General features: G+C 43.4%; 1 protein-coding gene across 5 annotated transcripts in view; it reads left to right on the top strand.

Annotated features, from left to right (window-relative positions):
- Positions 1 to 20,963, top strand: part of CSGALNACT1 (chondroitin sulfate N-acetylgalactosaminyltransferase 1) — a 319,616-nt gene that overhangs the window by 149,568 nt on the left and 149,085 nt on the right. For 4 of the 5 annotated variants that reach the window (XM_037042132.1, XM_037042128.1, XM_037042129.1 and 1 more), the window contains exon 2: positions 671 to 765. The gene's annotated coding sequence lies outside the window, so the exon portion shown is untranslated. Of the gene's footprint in view, positions 1 to 148; positions 336 to 670; positions 766 to 20,963 lie in introns of those variants that run through there. The other variant, XM_037042130.1, reaches the window with a different exon arrangement.

Raw genomic sequence — 20,963 nt, 5'->3', positions numbered from 1 at the left:
TGCGCTGCGGGAGGTCGGGGGACCCGGGCTTTCCTGCCATCTTCCGACTCTTCGGAACCTGTGGACCCTTTCCTTCCCCTGGGGAAAATTTCCAGGAGGATTTGTTATTATTACTATTACTATTATTATTATTATTTTGACATTTCACTCCATAGAACCATTTAAAAAAAACGTGGTGGCGCCAAGCACGGTCCTTTCAGAGGGGGGCAGCATTTCAACTCCTGGCCCCAAGCTGGCAGCCCAGTGGCCTCAGTGCTGCTGCGGCCCCAGAGCCGAGCAGCAGCGGGTTAGGAGGACGCAGCGCGTGGGCAGCAGGCACGTTTCTTACTTGCGAGGTTTGGGTTTTGTCCGTTCGTTTGTTTTGGTTCTTTATCCAGTAAATATGACTCTGTTTTGCTTTTACACACACTTCTTTGTGGCCTCACCATTTATAAAACCTTTATGAGTTTTTTTTTAAACAAACGTTTTGTGTATTATCAGTTAAAATAGGGAGGAGAAAATAGCATTCTGCTTTTTTGGAGCGATACTTGGGATGAATTGTATTTTATATACTAAATGATTTAAAATTTTACCATTTTGAAGTACCACTTACATTTAAGACAGGGAAATTCACAGGGGCTACCTTCTATTTTTATTTTATTTAATTTTATTTATTTATTTTGTATTTTAGAATCCTTTCCATTTCAAGGAGAGAAGCCAAGGGAATTTTACCCCGTGGAGGAATCATGTAGTTCCATCCTTAACCTCCTCTTTTTATACTTCCAGGTAAGTGAGTCTGTTAATCTTAAACTACTTAAGAAATGAAGATTTGTGTGGTTTGACTTGAACTCAGCATTGTGGCTGTGTTTGAAATATGTTCATTTCATTTCACTTTCAATAGTTTGGCAGCAAAGTACTGTTTTAAGATACGAATACTTTTCTGAAGTAATACAATTACTTCGCTGCTTTGAATCCTTTGATTCATTTTGCAAAGCCTGTAATCTACATTTGACTTCATCAACTTCTTCAGAATTTCTCACTTCCCAAAGTGGCAAATGACTTAAATCAATAATGTAATTAAAAAGAACTACATGATTCTTTTTTAAAACTGTTCACTTGAAAAGGAAAATTGGTCCTTTTGGAAGTAGTGACAGAATATTAAACTTTCTCGAATATGTAGCCCATAATCAGAGGGGCACCATCATTCTGACCATGCTACAAACTAATTATTTAAATAGAACGGCTTAGGAAATTGAAGGATGACCTTCCTTTCTGACTTATAACATCTTAAGGGTATGCTTTCCAGAAGTGTTGGAGAATAGCACCCTAACGGATTGCATGGCTGGTTTTAGTCTGAGGGCGATTGTAAATCTCTGGAACGTTGTCTTAGTGTAACCAGTAATTTTGTGTTTCTCTGCAATAAGAGATTTTATTACATCTGGCAAGACTAAACTTAAAAAAAAAAACCAAGAACCTTAGGGACATCATTAATGTTGAAATGCAACAGTATGAAATGGGAAGTTATATATATGGTTCCTGTCTTCAGCAGAGCAAACCTTTTTTAGTTTTCTTCAGAAACTGGATGTCTTAATAAAAGCTGTACTCACATATACATATGTCAAGAAAACTCTCTATGCCCTTCCTCTTCATTTAACAAATTTCTATAGAGGTTTTGTTCATGATTTTGTATTTTTCGTTTTTACTTTGGTTACACTGGGTAAGATTAAAGAGCGGACGTATAAACATTTGATTTTGTGTCAATGAACTGCCTTGTACTAAAAGAATAGAGTATTAGGAGTTTAAAAGGGATTGTGTCTGAGTTACTAATAATAGAAAAATAAATACAACATTGGCCAAAAGTTAACAATACAAGTAAAAATAACCAAAGAATAATTTTTCAAATTCTTTTTTCAAGTGGCTCAGAGGCCTGAGTAATTCAGGCCCAGCTTGGAGATGTAGGGAATTGTCTGTCTAATCTTAGTTCTTGTGATGTTTAATGTTTTTGTGAGTGGCTTGGAGGTGTAGAAGAGAACAATGTCATCAAAACACAGTGTAGACTGTAATTATTAAAACCTTGAGATACCCATAGGAAAGAGCCCAAGTAAACTTTTCAAAACAGAGAAGCAATCAAAAGCTGATGGAGGTCTGCCTGGGCCCATGCAGAGTAGTAGGGAGTTTGTGCTCTAATATGAAGCTATTAGAGTAGTAAGACAGGGGATGTTGGGGGTGGGGGAGGTGGGAAAGGGCAGAGCAGGACGTCCCGAGGTGGCTTCCAGTGGCAGTCGCAGTGCTGTGGCAGAGATCCCTGGGCAGAGACGCGGGGTGTTATCGGGGAGCCAAGTCTCTGACTGGGCAGCGTTGGCCTGGGAAAATCAGTTTTCCTGGAATGGCTCCTCCTTCACCGAGTCCTTTATGGACTCCCAGTGTGGCCCTTCAGCAGCGGGCCTTCCCCAGACCCGCAAGGAACAAATGATAAATTGTGGAAGAGCGACAGGGTTGTTGCTCCCTCTGGCAGGCAGAAAATCCATACCAGTGCATGGTGGTCACGGAATGCAAACAGGGAGAGGCTGGGTTGTTTGATTGAAATATTTAATAGCATTAGGCCATAAAAGACTTGCAGTACGGATATCCTGGTGTCCTGCACACGATGGTTTCTTCTCGGTGAATTGCTGCTCACCATGTTTTATCCCACCCTGTTGGCGTATTTCTGGTCCCTCCCTATCCTCAGATGTATTCCTGTTTCCATACATCCTTCACCCATTTCTCCTATCAAGGGAAAAGCGTGCTGCTGTCTTGCAACCCGTGCTCCTGGCCACACCCTCTCGGGTCTCCCATCTTCCAGTCCTCTCCTGTCTGGCCCTCCCCCGCTCGCTGGGACTGCTGGTAGCTGTGCTGGTCTCCACTCTCTTCTTTCTACCTGGAACCCTTTCTTCCTTCCCACCTCCACCCAGGGCACTGTTATTCATCCTTCAGCAGCCATCTGCGGAGCATTCCTGCACAGGCATCTCCAACACTTAGAAACAGCTCCTGGCACCTGCGAGGCCCTGAAGAAAAGAATGAGTGGGTGAGCGAGTGAGTGGAAAAGTGAGTAAAGGGATGTCCCGGACCTGAAGGTGCCTCCTCTTATCCCTTCCACATTCTTCTGTACTAGCACATGTCAGTGCATTAGCATCACTGCCGGTGGCCTCCTGGTCTCGTACCTGAGCAGGACACAGATCTCTCCTCATTTTCATGGTCTAGTTAGTTCCTTGTGTAGTTTCTGAGGAATAGAAACTCTATTTGCAGACAATAACCTTGTAGGTCTTGCAGTTCCGTGAGCCCCTGAGCTATGATTACTAGATAACATAAAAGTAGATGATTCAATCTATTTTTTAAAATTTGGAATGAAGCAGGTATTGAAAGTAAATACTAATATAAACCTATAATGTAGTAACTTGACACATTGCTCATATTCAAAGAAGCAGAGACTTGAGTAGGTCACTTCATATTTTATGAAGTGGCCTTCTTTCGGACATGTTTAGACTTTAAAAATACTTCCACATAATGGAGTGAGGTGTGACATGGGGCCAGCAATCCTTTAATGATCTTCAGCTTCTGCTGCTACTGTTTTAATGTGCACTCCTGGGCTGAACTGCACCAAGGGCCAGGAATGGGTAGCCAGTGACGCCTGACCTCTGTGGGTTTTCCTCTCCTTCTATTGATCGACACTTCATTAGGCCTTTATTTATTTTTTTCCTTTTCTGTTCTGTTTTGGGGGCTTTGCGTATGGGATTCCGTTTTCATCAAGTTAGATCCTGGCCTCTGAGCCTATGCTTCACCCTCTCACATCCACGTCTTGTTCTGCTGTCCCCTCTCAGCAGAGCCTTCTCCTTCCTCTGTGCCCTCCTGGCTCTTCCTCCTCCACCCAGCTCCGGAAAGCCTTTCCAGAGCCCTGCCTGAGGGCGGGGCGGGGCCCTCTCTCCTCACCTTACTTCCCTCATTATTTACAGTTGTTTACCGGTCAGATGTCCGTCTTTTGGCCATCACTGCCCTCAAAGGAGGCACTGTCCCTGCACTTTCCGCATCTAGCATATGCTTGTTCGTACTGAAAAACACATGTTTGGGTGAATTTCTGTTGTCTGAGGACCCTCAGCAGAACGTAGCAATGTCAGTGTTTTCACTTGCTGAGTGCCTCATGGTGTACCTGTCTTTCCTCTACCCTCTTTCTTTTAACGTGTGTTTTCTCAGCGACTGTGAAGGACAGGGGGTTGGACCCAGGTGGTCTGACTCCAGCACCGGTGCCTGCTCACTTAAATCAATTGTTTAAAAAGTAAGTCAGAGACAGCTGGCAGCAAGCCATCCACTGATAGATGAGTGGAGAAACAAAATGCAGTATGTGAACGCAGTGCAATAATACTCCACCTTAGACACCTGCTACAGCGTGAGATGAATCTTGACATTGCGCTAAGTGAAATAAGCCAGTCACAAAAAACCAAAATACTGTGTGATTCCGTTTATACAAAGGAGTGGTCATATTCGTAAAGACAGTAGAGTGGTGGCTGCCAGGGGCTGAGGGGAGGATGAAGTGTTGTTTAGTTGGTAAAGAATTGCAATTTTGCAAGATGAAGACGTTCTGGAGATTGGTTGCGTAACAGTGTAAATGTTCTTAACACCACTGGACTGTATATTTAAACATTGTTAAGATGGGAAATTTTATGTTGTGTGTAGTTAAAAATAACCAAAAGTAAGGCCTTGCTTTAAAACCTATAATTAATCCTGTTGTTAACTGATGGTTATTAAGTCCAATTTAACACCAACAGGACACTGCAATCTGGGGTGTGGTGGAAAAGAGAACTTCATTCAGTGCTAAACAGCTCAACTGTGATACAGCAGGGCTGCAGAAACCTCGCAGCTGTGAGGCAGCCCCAGGGCCAGGCCCCTCACTGTGCTGCTCCACTCCGCTCCAGGGTGGTCTGCTGTGCTACTTCCCAGTCCACTTTACACTGTGCTGGCATATATTTTATTTTAAAATGTATTTTATTGATTATGCTTTTACAGTTGTCCCATTTTCCTCCCTTTATTCCCCTCTGACCTGCACACCCCCTTCCACCCACATTCCCTGCCTTTAGTTCATATCCATGGGCCATACATATAAGTTCTTTGGCTTCTGTATTTCCTATACTATTCTTAAGGCTCCCCCATCTATTTTCTACCTACCGTTTATGCTACTTATTCTCCATACCTTTTCCCCCTTTCTCCCCCTCTCACTCCCCCACTGATAAGCCTCCATGTGATCTCCATTTCTGTGATTCTGTTCCTGTTCTAGTTGTTTGCTTAGTTTGTGTTGGGAACTGCCCTGCCTGGTTTCAGGAGCTGTAACATGCCCCCCACCCCCACCCCCGCATGGCTAAGGCTGAGTGAGTGACTTTGGAACCATAAGCCACTAAGGAGACAAAGCTTAGCTCCCTGGCAGGGGCACTGCCTCTGATCCTTTTACTTCACCCTGCCTGGCCCCCAATGCTTGATCAGTTAGCCAAAGACGAGTAAGATTCCTCAGAGGAGGGAAGACCTAAGACAGGCATGATCATGGGGGGCCCCCAGGGAAGGACTTGGGGGCTATAGAAAAAGGGGGTGATGGACCCTCACCTTTCACCTTTGACATAGCCTGAGTCCTCATTCTGTCTGCAAGAAATCTCCTAATTTCTTGGCTGCCTTACTTCCCCTGCTCAACCTAAGCCTGAAACAATGCTGGAGGTGGGTGCGGCCCTGTGCTGGAAAGGGCAGGTTGCCCAGGGCAGTCAGGCCTAAGGAAAAAAATTCTTAAAATCCTGTGAAACCTTCTTTGCTAATACCCTCAATTTAAATGATAAGGGTCCAAGCCTGAAATAAGTTTGCATCCCCAAAGTTCTGTGGCCCTTTAACTATCTGACCCTGACTCAAAAAAAGCCCTCAGAGTTCTTTGAATGTTATCTATTGTTTAATCATTTCTGCCTGACTATGATTGATGAGCTTTATTCCTGTGCAAATTGAACCCAATAAAAGCCTGTCAAGGCAAGGGTTGGGGCGCTCTTCCCTTGAGAGAGCAGCCTCACTGTCCCTTTTCCTCCACAGGACTTGGTAGTCCTTGTGAATGTCTTGTCTCATCCATAACACCAAGGACCCCACAAGCCAGGATCCTCGTCAAGTTTTTGTTTTTGTTTTGTTTTCTTTTTAGGTTTAGAACAACTAATAGCTGTGAGTTTGTTGTCATTTTACTGTTCATATTTTTAATCTTCTTTTTCTTATATAAATCACTTTAACATTTCATTTAATAAGGGCTGGGTGATGATGAACTCCTTGAACTTGACCTTATCTGGGAAGCACTTTATCCACCCTCCCTTTCTAAATGAAAGCTTTGCTGGATAGAGCCATCTTCTATGTAAGTCCTTGCCTTTCATGACTTCGAATACTTTTTTCCAGCCCCTTTTTGTCTGCAGGGCTTATTTTGAGAAATCAGCTGATAGTCTAATGGAAACTCCTTTGTAGGTAACTGTCTCCTTTTCTCTTGCTGCTTTTAAGATTCTGTCTTTGTCTTTAATCTTGGGTAATTTAATGATGATGTGCCTTGGTGTGTTCCTTTTTGGGTCTAACTTCTTTGAGACTCTCTGAGCTTCCTGGACTCCCTAGAAGTCTATTTCCTTCACCAGATTGGGGAAGTTTTCTTTCATTATTTTTTCAAATAAGTTATCAATTTCTTGCTCTTCCTGTTCTCCTTCTGGTACCTTTATGATTCAGATGTTAGAATGTGTAAAGTTGTCCTGGAGGTTCCTGAGACTCTCCGCGTTTTTTAAAAAGTCTTGTTTCTTCATTCTGTTCAGGTTGGATGTTTTTTTCTTTCTCCTGGTCCAAACCGTTGATTTGAGTTTCCATTTCCTTCTCATCATTGTTGGTCCCCTGTACATTTTCCTTTATCACACTTATCATAGACTTCATTTTTCCCCTCTAATTTGTGACCGTATCCCACCAGTTCTGTGAGTGTCCCGATCACCAGTGTTCTGAACTCTGCATCTGACAGGTTGGCTATCTGTTCATCGCTTAGTAGTATTTTTTCTACTACTAGCTTTGATCTGTTCTTTCATGCGGGCCTTATTTTTTTTGTCTTGTTGGCCTGTTACATAGTAAGAAGGGGAGTCTTAGGTGTTCACCAGAGTGGGGCAACCCACGTCACTACGTTGTGGTGCTGTATGTGGGGAGGGGGTCTGAGAGGGAACAGTGCCACTTGCTTCACTCTCTGCTGGTTTTCAGTCACTTCCCCCACTACCCACAATCAAATTGGGCCTGTCTGGTGCTGATTCCCCAGGTGGGTGGGTTTGTGTACGTTCTAGGACCCTGTGCGTCTCTCCAAGGAACTCTCCTGTGAGGCTGGAAGTTTCTCCCACTGCCTCAACACCAACAGGTGTTTCCAGTCAGAGGCTTTGAGGCTTTATTTCCCACACAGGAACCCTGGGTTGTGCGGTCTATCTCGCTCCCCAGTTGTTCCTTCCAGTTTATCTGCACGCGAATGTGGGACCACCCATTCCTCAAGTTGCCACCTCGCCAGGTCCACCAGCTACCGCCCTGCCCGCCCTGGTTCTCCAGTCGCTGCCTTGCTGTGAGTCCTCTCTACCCAGCTGCCCATCTCCATCCTTCCTACCTGTCTAGATGAATGTTTCTTTTTAAACTCCTTGGTTGTCAGACTTCTGTGTAGTTTGATTTTCTGTCAGTTCTGGTTGTTTTTTGTTTTTAAATTTGTTATTGTCCTTTGGTTGTGTGAGGAGGCCCAGTGTGTCTACGTATGCCTCCATCTTGGCCGAAGTCTCATTGTGGTTTTAATTTGTACCTCTCTGATGGCTAGTGTTGCTGACCATCCTTTCATATGTCTCTGGGCCCTCTCTATATCCTCCTTGGAGAAGTTTCTGTTCAGGTCCTCTTCCTATTTTTAATTGGATTGTTTGTATCCCTGGTCAGGTGAGTTCTTTATACAATATATTTTTGGACATTAAACCGTTGTCTAATGTATTGTTGGCAAATATGTTCTACCATATAGTCAATTCCCTTTTCATTTTGATCATGGTTTCTGTAGCCTCACAGAAGCTTTTTACTTTGATGTAGTCCCATTTACTTATGTTTTTCCTTTATTTTCCTTGCTGTAGGAGGTACATCAGCAAAAATATTACTATATGAGATATCTGAAATTTTACTGACTATGTTTTACACTAGGATTTTTATGGTATCATGACTTATATTTAAGTCTTTTATCCATTTTGAGTATGTTCTGGTATATGGTGTAACTTGGTGGTCTAGATTCATTTTTTTAAGTATAGTTTATTGATTATGCTGTTACAGTTGTAACAATTTTTCTCATTTTCTCCCTTTTACCCGGTATTCCCTTCACTCCAGTAATGCCCCCTGCTTAGTTCATGTCCATGGGTCGAGCTTATAAGTTCTTCGGCTTCTCCATTTTCTATACTTTTCTTAACTTCCCCTTGTGTATTTTGTACCTACCAATTATGCTTCTTAATCCTGTACCTTTTCTTCTTTTCTCCCTTTCCCCCTCCCTACTGATAAACTTCCAAATGATCTCCATATCTATGATTCTGTTCCTGTTATAGTTGTTTGCTTAGTTTGTTTTTGTTTTTTTTTTAGATGCAGTTGTTGATAGTTGTGAGTTTGTTGTCATTTTACTGTTCATAGTTTTTATCTTCTTCTTTTTCTTAAATAAATCTCTTTAACATCTTGTATAATAAGGACTGGGTGATGATGGACTCCTTCAGCTTTACCTTGTCTAGGAAGCACTTTATCTGTCCTTCCATTCTAAATGATAGCTTTGTTGGATAGAGTACTCTTGGTTGTAGGTTCTTGCCTTTCATGACTTTAAATTCTTCTTTCCAGTTCCTTGCCTGCAAAGTTTCTGTTGAGAAATCAGCTGATACCTATTGGAATTCCCTTGTATGTTACTAGCTGTTTTCCCCTTGCTGCCTTTAAGATTCACTGTTTGTCTTCAAATTTTGCCATTTTAGTTATGATGTGTCTGGGAGTGGGCTACTTTGGGTTCATCTTGAGTGAAACCCTCTGTGCTTCCTGAACTTGTGAGACTTCACTAAGTTAAGAAAGTTTTCTGGCATTATTTTTTCAAACAGGGTTTCTAGCCCTTGCTCCTGTTCTTCTCTTTCTGGTATCCCTATGATGTAAATATTGTTATGTAATGTTCCCAAAGCTCCCTTGAAGTATCCTCATTCATTTTAAGTCTTTCTTCACTTTATTGTCCTGACAGTGCGTTTTTTTTCTACCTTGTCTTCCAACTCACTGACTTGATCCTCCATTTCATCTAGCCTCCTTTTAATTCCTTCTAGTGTATTCTTCATTTCAGATATTGTAGTCTTCATGTCCACCTGGGTCTTATTCATAGTTTCTATGTCCTTTTTCATGCTGATATAGTTCTCACTAAGTTCCTTGTAGTTCTCACTAAGTTCCTCGTGCATTCTTTAACCATTACTTTGAACTCTATGTCTGATAAATTGCTTGTCTGGATTTCATTTAGGTCTTTTTCTGGAGATTCCTCCTTTTCTTTCATTTGGGGGTTGTTTCTTTGTCTCCCTAATTTAGTTCTCACTTTATGTTTGTTTCTTTTATGATCAGCTTTAACTCCCTGTAGTGTGGAGTGGCCTTATGTGCTAGGAATCCTGTGGAGCCCAGTGGTGCATACTCTTTGATCTCCAGATCTGGATGCCCTAGGAATATCCTTTGTGTGGGTTATGTGGACTCTCCTGTTGAATTTGGGTCCTGATTGTTACTGATCTGTTCATTGGTGGGGACTACTCTACAGTTGGCTCTCTATGAGGCTCGACCCCCACACCGCCTCATATGCTATTGTATAGGTTCTGCCAGAACACAGCCAAACAACACCAAGACAAGCAACTCCTCTACCCACAAGAGCAATATCCACAACAAAAGAACAAAGAGTAATACAAGCAGAAAGAGAAATAGAATAGTAGGAAAAGTGAAAAGGAAAAAAATATGAGTAGACCAAAGGAAAGAAAAGTGATTATGAGAGGAGAAAAGGGAACAGAACTAATACTAGTAATGAGCTGAAAGAGGAAAATGGGGAGAAGGAACACAGAAAAAGAAAAAGTAACAAAAGGAAAAGTAACAAAAGTAAAAGGAAAGAAGAAGGGAGCAATGGAGCAGTCAAAAGTAAAAGTAAAATAAGTGATATGAAAGAAAAAAATAGAATACTAAAAACACAATTAACAAGATAAAAAGTAATAAAAAGGCCATGAAAAAGAAAAATAGCAAAAATAATGAAAAAAAGAACCAAGTGCATTTTCCTCAGCAGAGTTTGGTGCTTGCCTGCTGGTTTCTCCCTTTGGATATGGCTCTGATGTCTGGGTCTGGTGTGAGCCGATGTCAGGTGCTGTCCATGTCTGGCCCTTAGCTGCCTTTTTGAAACTACAGTTGATCCACAGTTTGTGGCTGATTCCTCTGGGTTTGGCTGCTCCCAGGATGGGCCAAGCTGCTCTGCAAAGCTGGTTTTTATCAGCATTGGGTCCAATGGGTGTGTCAGCAAATGTCCCCAGTCACTGCAGGATCTGCCTCTGCCTGTCTCTGCCTGATGGCCTGCTGTCAATCTTAGACTGGACACAGACCTGACTGTTTCTGAGAGGGCTTCTCAGGAAAACAGGGGGCTGCGATTCCTGGATCTCCCATGGCAGGTGTCTTTCAGACTTTAGGGAAGATGGTGGGTGTGTTCCCCCTCCCCCAAGCCACTGGTCTGAGTCTGTCCTTGATTATTTCCTTGTACTCAGCAGGGCAGGGCCCCTAGTAGAGCCTCCAGAGCCCAGCTTTTGGGTCTGTTGGGTGTTGGGAGCATGTTTCAATGGCTGTCCTGTGAGGGGGAGTACTGGTCTGTTTGCCAGGAAAGTGTGTGGGTTGGCTGCATCCTAGAGGCAGTCTCTGACCCCTGCTGAGTTTGTTTACATTGCTGTCTCCTCCGCAGGGTTTAAGATGCAGAATGGGAGAAAAGAAAAAAAAAACAACAAGTGAAACAAAATACCAAGACAGAGCCAAACTGAAAGAGATCAAAAAAGGTTCAGGGTGGAGGGAGAGAACAGGATTCCGGAGGGTGTAGCGGGTGTGGCGAGTGGAATGTCAGAGGGTTGGCATAGCGGTGCCCTACAGGGTAAGGTAGTTGATTTTCCCCTGGGAGAGGCTAGCTCTTCTCCGGAAAGGTGGATGCTGTGGAGCCCAGGTATACCCTGGCCCTGAAAATCCCACAGCCACACCCCCAAGTCTCTCTCCAGTGCCTCTTGCTCCAGACCTTCCTCCAGTCTGTGCTGCCCTCCCTTTGCTGGGGCCCAAAGTCAGTAGCTGTGAGCACAAACCCCGTGCTTTGCTCCTTTAAGGAAAGAAAAAGACGATGGGTTTGTTTCCAGTGGTTTTTGTCTCCCCAGCAGAGAAAGGCCCCGTGGCCTTTCACCGTTGGTTTTGCTATGTAATGGGCTGATCTCGGCACTGGCTCTCCATGCTTGGGAACCTGGACTGTGGTCCTGGCTTCACTCCTCTCAAAGGGGGCCTTCCACAGCCTCACCGCAGTCTTGGCAGCCACTCGCGTGAATGGGGCCAGCCCCTTTAAGATGTTCCCACCCTTCCTACCAGTCTTGGGATAGTTTTGCGGCCATCCTTGGTTAAAAGTCTCTTTTTCAGGTAGCCTTCAGTTTAACTTGGGCAGTTGTTCTCTTTAATTTTATTTCCGGTCTGGTTGGGGAGGGGGTGCGTGGTCTGTCCTCCTGCTGCGCTGCCATCTTGGAGCTGCCCCCCAGGGTTCACACTTTTAAAAGGAAAAAAAAAATAAATCAATGGATGGACCTGAAGAATATTATGCTAAGTAAAATAAGGTAGTCGGTGAAAGACAAATATCACGTGATCTCACCTGTAAGAGGAATCTAATGAACATAATAAACTAATGAGCAAAATGGAACCAGAGGCACAGAAATATGGAACAGACTGACAGTGACCGGAGGGGAGGGGGACGAAGGTGGAAAGAAGGGGGAGGGACTAGTCACAGAACATGTATGAATGACCCGCGGACATGGACGACGGTGTGAGGATGGACTGTGGGAGCAGGGGGTGGGCAGAGGAGGGGGACAAAGGGGAAAAAATTGGGACAACTGCAATATGACAATAGAATTTTGTTTTTAAATCAAAAGAAATTTCTTTGATTTGGGGACTTTTCTTTCCCTGAGCTTTATTTTTCATTTGCTCAATTGTTAAAATCACTTTTTATTTGAAAATGCATTATGTAATAAAACAACCAGTATTTACATTGATAAGATCTTTGGAATTTAACTTTAGACTTTGTTCTTTTATTATTTTGCCCATACTTGCAGTTAAAATCTGTTTTAAAATTACCCACTTCCCTACCCGTTTTTCTTCAACAAATAGGATCTCGTTGCTTATCCAGAAATACTTGTATGACACTTAAAAATTATTTTTGTGATTAAGAGCAGAAATGTTTGTTCTTTCACGGGCAGAGGACATGACAAACTCCAGGTTTGATTTGGTGGCCAGGAGCCAGCTGCTTCCGTCATTTTTTTTATCACACTAATGGACCTTTCATGTGGAAAATCATGACTCTAAAACTGTAAATTACACTCTGGTGCTTGAAAGAGCACAATCTCAAAATGTTTAGCTGACACTTAGGAAGCAGTTCTTTTTACGCAAAGGTTCTGACCCACTGTGCAGTGGCTTTGCTGAGGAATTTAAAGCGAAACTTGAATCCTGTCAGCCTGGGGACCCGTTTGCTGAGAAGGGAAGGCCAGGGTCTGATGGAGCTGGTGTGAAGGTTTAAGGGAGAAGCGGGGATGAAAATTAGAGACGGAGGGCGGACAGATGAAATAATTTTAACTCTCTGGAAACTTGCAGCTCAGTTGTGACTTAGGCTTTTATAACACGGCAAACATGGTCTTATGGTCAAGGACACCAGAAAAAACAAAATTCAATCCCAGTTGCTATTTTAATTTTTTCTGAAGTTTTTAAAAAATATGGTCATTTGAAATATTAGTTAATGTTTACATTTAAGTGTTTTCATAACGAGTTGCGTATTTTCAGCTCAATGAATATATGAGGTCTGTCCGTAAAGTATCCAGCCGCACACTATGAAAAATAGAAACATTTATTGAAGAAGCTACAAGATACAAGAAACATCATGCATAGGACAGTGACACCTCAGTCCCTTTCAAAGTAGGCACCTTAGGATCTCACAGAGTTCTGCCAGTCACCATCGGCTTCCCCATCATATTTTCCTGAATCTCATTGATGGTCTGAAGCTCCTACCCTTTCAAAGGTGATTTTAGTTTTGGGGAAAGCCAGAAGACACAGGGCGCCAAATCTGGGCTGTAGGAGGGCTGAGTGACCTGGGTGATTTGATATTTTACCCAAAAATCTCTGCATGAGACGTGATGCATGAGCAGGCACATTGTTGTGATGAAGCTGCCAATCACCAGTTGCCCACGGCTGTGGCCTTCTGAGTCATCTGAGTAGTTTCCATGGAGGAATGTTTAAGCTTAATGCAAAATTTGATGCAGATTCATTGCTCTATTTCCTCAGTCATTTTGAATGCAGTGGCTACACAGTACACATGCTCATTCAACCGCATCTACCACCCCCACTGACTAGTACAGTGAAGCCGTCATTGTTCACAAATGTGTGTCCCAGTCCACTGTCCTTGGCTGCCAGGTTACATCAGTGTCATGCACACCATTCCTGTTATATTAACAGTGGTCGGACTTTTCCCCGACAGACCTCATATACTGAGACTTGCGAAGTGTTAGACTTTAAATGCACTTTGTGGTTACCAAGCACCAATCCTTGGATTGGAGTCTAGTTTTTGGTGAAGGTGGCAGTCATCTGCAGAGAAATGAGGAAAATCCGATAATGTTTTCAAAGAGGTAACACTCACTTTAAAGGAATAACCTTTCCTTTGAAGTTCTGATCTTTTTTCTTGTGTATTACATTTAAAATACTTTTTAGAATATAATGCTAGTTAATATGTAAAATTCTATTTGTTGGCAAATTAAAATGTTGGGTATAATTTAATAGGATTCTTGGTTCTAAGGGTAGAAATCAAATTTAACAGGAAAATACTCTATGGGAAGAATTTCCCACAGAATTGGTAGGAAAACCAAAATCTCATACACAGTAAAATATAAACTTTCAGCCAGAGTTCCTTGTATCACTACATGTGTTTCCTAAGTTTATAGAACATGTGAATAGCCAACCTTGCCCCAAGCCTGTGAGATATATGTGGAAAAATAGAGGTCTTGTTAGGGGGGAAAGGATTAAATTATGTACCATCATCTGATTTATAACATGTGTCTTTTATGCTAGTTTATTGCAGCAAAGTAAAATAAAGCATGCACTTACTGCCTCAGCCTCATTTGAGTCCTGACCCAAAGTTGGAGTGAGAGCCGTACCTGGGTGCAGGTTAGCCAGTTACACGTGGGCTGGCTATGTTGTTTTCACGTTACACGGTCACCCACCTTTTCTTCCCCTAAAGTCCTCATTGGGTGTTTCACTCCCGGAGTAATTGTTCAGCTCACTGCCATTTGGTACAAGGCATCGTCATTCTTATTTTCAGTACTTAGGGAGCCAGATTATGAGTATCAGATGTGACCCGACTTCTCTCCAGCATTTGACAATTTGACCACTCTCCTTGAAACTCACGTCCTTTGGTTCATACAAGGTGACAATAAGCTTGTCCAGTTCTTTGCACGTTCCTAGTTCTCTGCATGTTCCAGTCCTTACGTGTTGGTGATCCCTTAGCAATCCATACTCCTGTTCCTCATTCTGTATCATCCATATAGTTTCTTCTGATCTGTAGACCAGAAATGGTGAACTTTCACCCATGTACTGCAGATTTCCCAGTTTGTTCCCCTCACTCACTCTGTCCTCCTTGCCACAGACTCCTGCTCATTTCTACTCCATGTCCCACCAGCAGGCTCCACTCATGTCCCCAGCTGAGCTCTCACCTCAGTCACCAGCACAGTCCTCTTCCTTCCAATCTGTTACCAGAGCCAGGCACCTCAGAAAGGTGGCAGTGGCCAGTACAATGTGGGCAGGCTGGTGACCCGGCATTCCTGACCCTTCCACAGGGCCACTGCAGCGGTCGCAGCCGCTGTGACTGCTCTAGAGGTGGCCCGGGAGTGGGTCTCTTTCTCCAAATATCTGCTCATCAAAAACTTTCCTATCCTGCCATATTTTGGAGCTTGACCAAAATGTTCAGGTCAGACAGAGGTTTAACTTTCTCAGTTCATGATGCCATTGTGTCTCATTGATTTTTCTAACGCCCCTTGAGTAAAAGCAATGGCCAACAGTTTATCATCAAATAGTTAGGTCCACTAGTTTATGAGTGTGTCCTAATAACTTAGCAGCTGCTTGGGAAAAAATACAGTAAATGGAAAGAAAAATAGTTCTGTATCATTTGTAAGCCCAATTAATAATGGGATGTGTGCATCTCGACATTGCACAGCTTCTAAAACTTTGGAATCAGATTAGACACTGATTCTGTGCAGCAGTTGCTTTTTATCACAGTAACTGCTGAAAATGTAGTTTTGCAAAGATGTGATATCATCTTTGTAGCTCTTTGTAGAAGGAATGTAGCTCAAGCTAATGTTGAAATGTGAACTCTCTTGAGCTAGTAGTTTGCAAGATGTCCAACAGATGTCTCGAATTGCCGTGCTTTGCTTGCAAGTTTAAAATATTTCGAAGCACATGGTGAACTCCCTTTGGTGCCCTGGGGTGCCTCAGTGCACACTTTGAGAACCATTGATTTAGATATAAGAGTCTTTCTGGGGATGTTTTGCAATCCTTCTGTAGCCTTCAGCTACCCAAGTGTATGCCTTAGGAGCAGGTGAGGGGTTAAATAACTGTAAGGAGCCAGATTGTAACTTCAGCACACACGGATGGGAGGCAGAGCTGACATTTCAACCTAACTGGCAAAAGATGGAAATTCCTTCTTTCACTTATGATACATTTCAAGTGGAGGGAGTTCTGAGTTTTACCTCTCAGACAGCGCTGTGTTGCACTGTGCTTACCAGTGAATAAAAGATGAGCTGGTTAAGTACATTGTTTATTTGATAAGATTTTTTACTAAAGTTTTTTGTTTGGCACACTTACTATTCTCCCCATAAGCTGCTTATTTTCTATGGGCCCTCTCTGCGGCTTTTTTTTATTGTTGATAATTTTTTTGTAAAATATTTAGCATTATCCCACTCAGGCTTTGCAAGAATGCTCTAATTCTTCTCAAAACCAGGGTGGTAGTAAGGTTTATATCTTTGTGTAGCAAGATACAATAGCTGTGCAAATTAGCTAGATCCTAGTAGAAATTAGATCTAGGGGACATAATAATTTTAATTTTTATGAGCTTCAGCTATGTATTTGATTGAGCTTTAGCTATGAAAAGACTTTTTTAAAAAAATATTTTATTTATTTATCCTTAGAGGGGAAGGGAAGGAGAGAGGAAGGAAACATCAATGTATGGTTGCTTCTCGTGAATCCCCTGCAGAGAACTGGCCCCTGCTGGAAACTGGCCTGCAACCCAGGCATGTGCCCTGACTGGGAATTGAACCGCGATAGTCTGGTTCGCAGGCCCGCGCTCAATCCACTGAGCTACACCAGCCAGGGCCGAAAAGACTTTTTTTAAATGAAAATACTTTCTTGATAGGAATCAGGGGATGTTTAAAAAATCTAGGTAGTTTTAGAACAATAACTAGAAATGACCTTCTCTACTCAATCGGAGGATTTCAAAGCGCAGGATCTTGGCCAATAACTTTCCCATCAAAGTTACCTTTACTGTTTCATCTGGCCTTTAAAATGGATGGAAATCAGGGGGCATGTCATCCAAAATAATCCTTAAAAAAACGGAGTAGCATGGTATCTTGTGAAGGGCCCCAGACTGAGTGTCCCAGATCGTGTCCCTGCTCCCGGCTCAGCTGTCACAAGCTCTGTGACCTGGGTTAGGCTTGTCCTGAGACACGTGGGATGTCCAGCATTCCTGGGCCTACTCAGCCATTGTGTCCACCAGATGTTGCATCTGAGGTCAGACATACAAGCACAGATAGGATCTAGGTCCCCTGCCTACCTGCCTGGAATTCATGCCATGCACAGAATTTCTTTCAGCCCTAACAATCCAGAATTTTTTAGATCCAAGAGAGATAATAGTTATAATCACGAATAAACCTGGAAAGAAAATGGAAATGACAGAAATCCAGTTAACTTGCTAAAAAATGGGGTTCTTAGATCTAAAATAAAGGCTGTATGAGGGCTGGGGTTTTAGCTCCTGTTCACTGCTATGTTTCCACCTCCTAGAATACTGCCTGGTGCGTAGGAGACACTCAGCAAGTTTGTTGATCAGTGCCTGGGTTCACTTTATGGGTGATGTTTATGCTGGGTGACCAGTGTTTTGGTAGGATATGAGTTACTGGTTTATTTTTGAGTTTGCTTAGCTGAACTTTGTTTCATGTTACTCAAATAATGATCTACACCAATAATAATGTTTGTGATGAATTCTCAGTGGCTAGAAGATGATATTGAGGAGAGTAGTGTGATATTAGCATCTTTGTCATCGTTAATTGAATATCCTGTGTGCGGATTATGTTTATTGATTTTAGAGAGAGAGGAAAGGGGGGAGAGAGACAGAAACATCAGTTGGTTGCCTCCCATACATGCCCTGACCAGGGATCAAACCAGCAACCTGGGTATGCAGGCTGACCGGGAATCGAACCTGTAGCCTTTAGGTGTATGGAAAGATGCTCCAACCAACTGAGCCACCTGGCCAGGGCCCTCTCTGTGGCTTTTTTTTTTTTCATTGTTGTGTACTTGAAATACTGGTCATTTCACGAAAGAGAGTCCAAGTATGTAACTGATCATAGTTGGAAGTCTGTTGCATGTGATGAGGGTTTAAATTTCTGACTCCCCAAGTGGGAAAAACATGCCCTCTGATAACTGTGGCATTTTCTAACCCAGAGTTGGAAGGTACCTCTCTTCTAAGGACTTCTCTTCGAGCAGAGGTATTTACGCCCTTAGCATCAGCTCCTAGAGTACAGCGTATGCGGCTTCTGTGGCATCATCTTGACAGAAGGAGGTTTACTGGGAATGTGAATACGCTTGGCAACTTTGCTCCAAGAAATAGGGTGATGTGTGCACACTCTCATTTTCACTCACAACTTTGTAGCTTTTATTTTTCCCTGTGTTCGGACAGAGTTAGAGGAGAGTTGAGTTTAGAGGAGCCTCGCGGGCTGGTGGCGAGAAGTGAGCAACAGGCACCTCCTCACCTGATTCTAAGCTCATCTCCAACTGGAGCCAGTTTTCAATCCACCCCCACGCCCCCCACCCCGGGCTCCAGCTCTGAGGGTGGGAAGGCAGACATGCTTTGAAATGAATATTTTCACCAGTGTCCTTTCAGGAACCCTCTAGAAACAATGAAAGGGGGACAATCGCATGTGACCAGTGATTCCCAAAGGGTTTCTCAGAGATTGTTGGTGCTCTGGGATACTTTTCAAAGGGAGATTTTTGAGGTGAGTTTGGGATATGCACTCCTCTCTCTCTCTCTTTTTTAAAAGATTTTATTTTTTAGAGAGAGGGGAAGGGAGGGAGAAAGAGAAAGAAACATCAATGTGTGGCTGCCTCTCACACGTGACCCCCATTAGGGATCTGGCCTGCAACCCAGGCATGTGCCCTGACTGGGAATCGAACTGGCGACCCTTTGGTTCACAGCCCGAGCTCAATCCACTGAGCTACACCAGCTGGGGCATGCACGCCTCTCTTGTAGAATACAAGGCACCTCGGCCTATTAAAGGTCTGTGAGTTCTAAAGTAAAACCAATGTTGGTTTAACCTCAGGGTTCCCAGCTTTTTACCTCACAGAATCCCTTCCCAGCACATTTCTTAGTCTTTTTAAGAACAGTGTAGCCCCAAGCAGCCTTGAAAGGCATGGCCCATGATGGAAACCTCAATTTTGAGTGTGACTTTCACCTACCATTTAGTCATGGATGAAATCAGCGTTTCTCAACCTTTGATTTGGAGCTTAAAGAAAACCACAGATGCCCAGGCCTGTCCCCAGAGGTTCTGCTCTGGTGTGTCTGGGTTGGTGTCAAGTTATCTACCTTTCCGAGAAGCTCTATAAGTGGTCTTCTATGTCCTAGAGGCTGAGAAAACCACTCTACTTGGGAAAGGTTTCTAAGTTCCATCTCTTTCCTCTAAGGCTACAGTAGGTGTCTCCACTTCATAATTCTTTCTGATGTTGAACATGTTTCCCAAAGGGGATTGGTTTCATGTTTGAAGAAAACGGATGTGTTTCTGTGGCTCCGAGGTCCTCAGCCTCTGGGCCTGTCCCTGAGGCTGCATGCCTGGGCCCTGGCACTGTTCCTTTGCAGGTGTGGTCCCCAAGCTTTTTGGAAGGGCCTAAGGAAGGGGTAAAGAGCTGGGTCACTGTCTTTCCTTGTGGTGGGTGCTGCGGAGACCTACGGCTCTGGGTTGCAGTAAGCTGACAATTTGGTAATGGGAGGTTGATCTCATGTTCTCCTGGAGGGACAGGTCTCTGTTACTGGGCTTCTTGTCTTGTACCTCAGGGCCTAACAGCGTCTAGAATCTCTGTTCCTCCACCATCATATGGTGAGGGGCCAGGCAGGAAACAGCTCGGCGAGACCAGTGGTTTAGCAGTGGCCACTCGGGGAATGCATGCGGGGTAGAGGACTTGTGTGGCCGGGCGGCAGGCTGCTCGGGTGACTTGTCTAAGACAGCGCCCAGGTGAGGACGGAGGGTGCTGACATTAGGTCAGAATGTACCTGCGCTGCGAAGGTTGTACCACAGCTTGTGGGAAAGGCCCCCGCAGCTAAGTGTTTAAATCAGAAGCAAGAAAATCAAGCTCATCTTCATGTGGTTGGGGAGGTGCCTTGATGAGGACCGTTTGTGCCTTTCCTTCTTTAGTTACGTGTGGTCACTGGTCTTGCCACAGACATTGTGCCAAAGGTTACTAAAGAGAAAAAACTCAGACAGAAAGAAGCCCCCTTCCTGCTGATTTACGGTTGGAGGAGAGAATGTTTACCGGCTGCATTCTCTCCACGGTGCTCAGAAGTGATTTGCCCAAGAGTGGGCTGGAGGAAAAGAACAGGAACTGATTTCTGCACAGTGTTCTGAGCACTAGGTAATTTATTCTACACACACACACACACACACACACACACACACAGAATACCCTTATTTACATATGCACACATATATAATGCCTTTATTTATTCCCTACAGCAGCCCTGGGGAATGCTCCTTATTAGTTCTTTACTAGAGATGAGACATGCGGGCTCGGAGAGACAGCGCATCTGAAGGGGAACAGGGCTAGAAGGCTGGGGTTAGAATTCAAGTTGAAATCTATTCAAGTCCAAAGTCCATTCTGATGTTTCTGCCTCCATCCTGCTGCCCGCTGCTGGCACCCGTGGCAGTGGTGCCATCATTCTTACATCTGAATGTCTTTTTTTGCAGTTGAGCAGAATAACAAGCTCCTAATAAAAAAATAAAGAGACGGCTTGCCATGGTTTATTGCTTGTTCTATAGAGCTACAGCCATGACCTCAAATGCCTCCCGTTACCAGTCTTTCTGGGGCAGACTCTGGAAGAAATGAACGTGGTTGCCCAGGATCTTCTCTGCTGAGTATGTTTGGATTATGCTTCTTTTGATTTTAGAAATAAGCATTTGGTTTTTGAGGAAGTGATTAATAGTGTTCACTAGCAGTGTGTCTTATGCCTAGAATTTAGTGGCATTAGCTAGATCTTTGACATGACATAAACATTTTCCTGGAGGAAACAGAATATCACCATGTGATGTAAAGTTAACATTAACAAAACAAATATCAATCCAAGGTTAACTGTTAGCGTAAGCTTTCTCTTAATTCAAAATCCAAGCTAAGTCATACTCTTAAAAAATACCTTATTACAGCTC

This window comes from Sturnira hondurensis, unplaced genomic scaffold, assembly GCF_014824575.4.
Source record: "Sturnira hondurensis isolate 20B ecotype Veracruz unplaced genomic scaffold, ASM1482457v3 Scaffold0003681, whole genome shotgun sequence".
Taxonomy (NCBI): domain Eukaryota; kingdom Metazoa; phylum Chordata; class Mammalia; order Chiroptera; family Phyllostomidae; genus Sturnira; species Sturnira hondurensis.
This window is presented reverse-complemented; position numbering and strand designations above follow the sequence as displayed.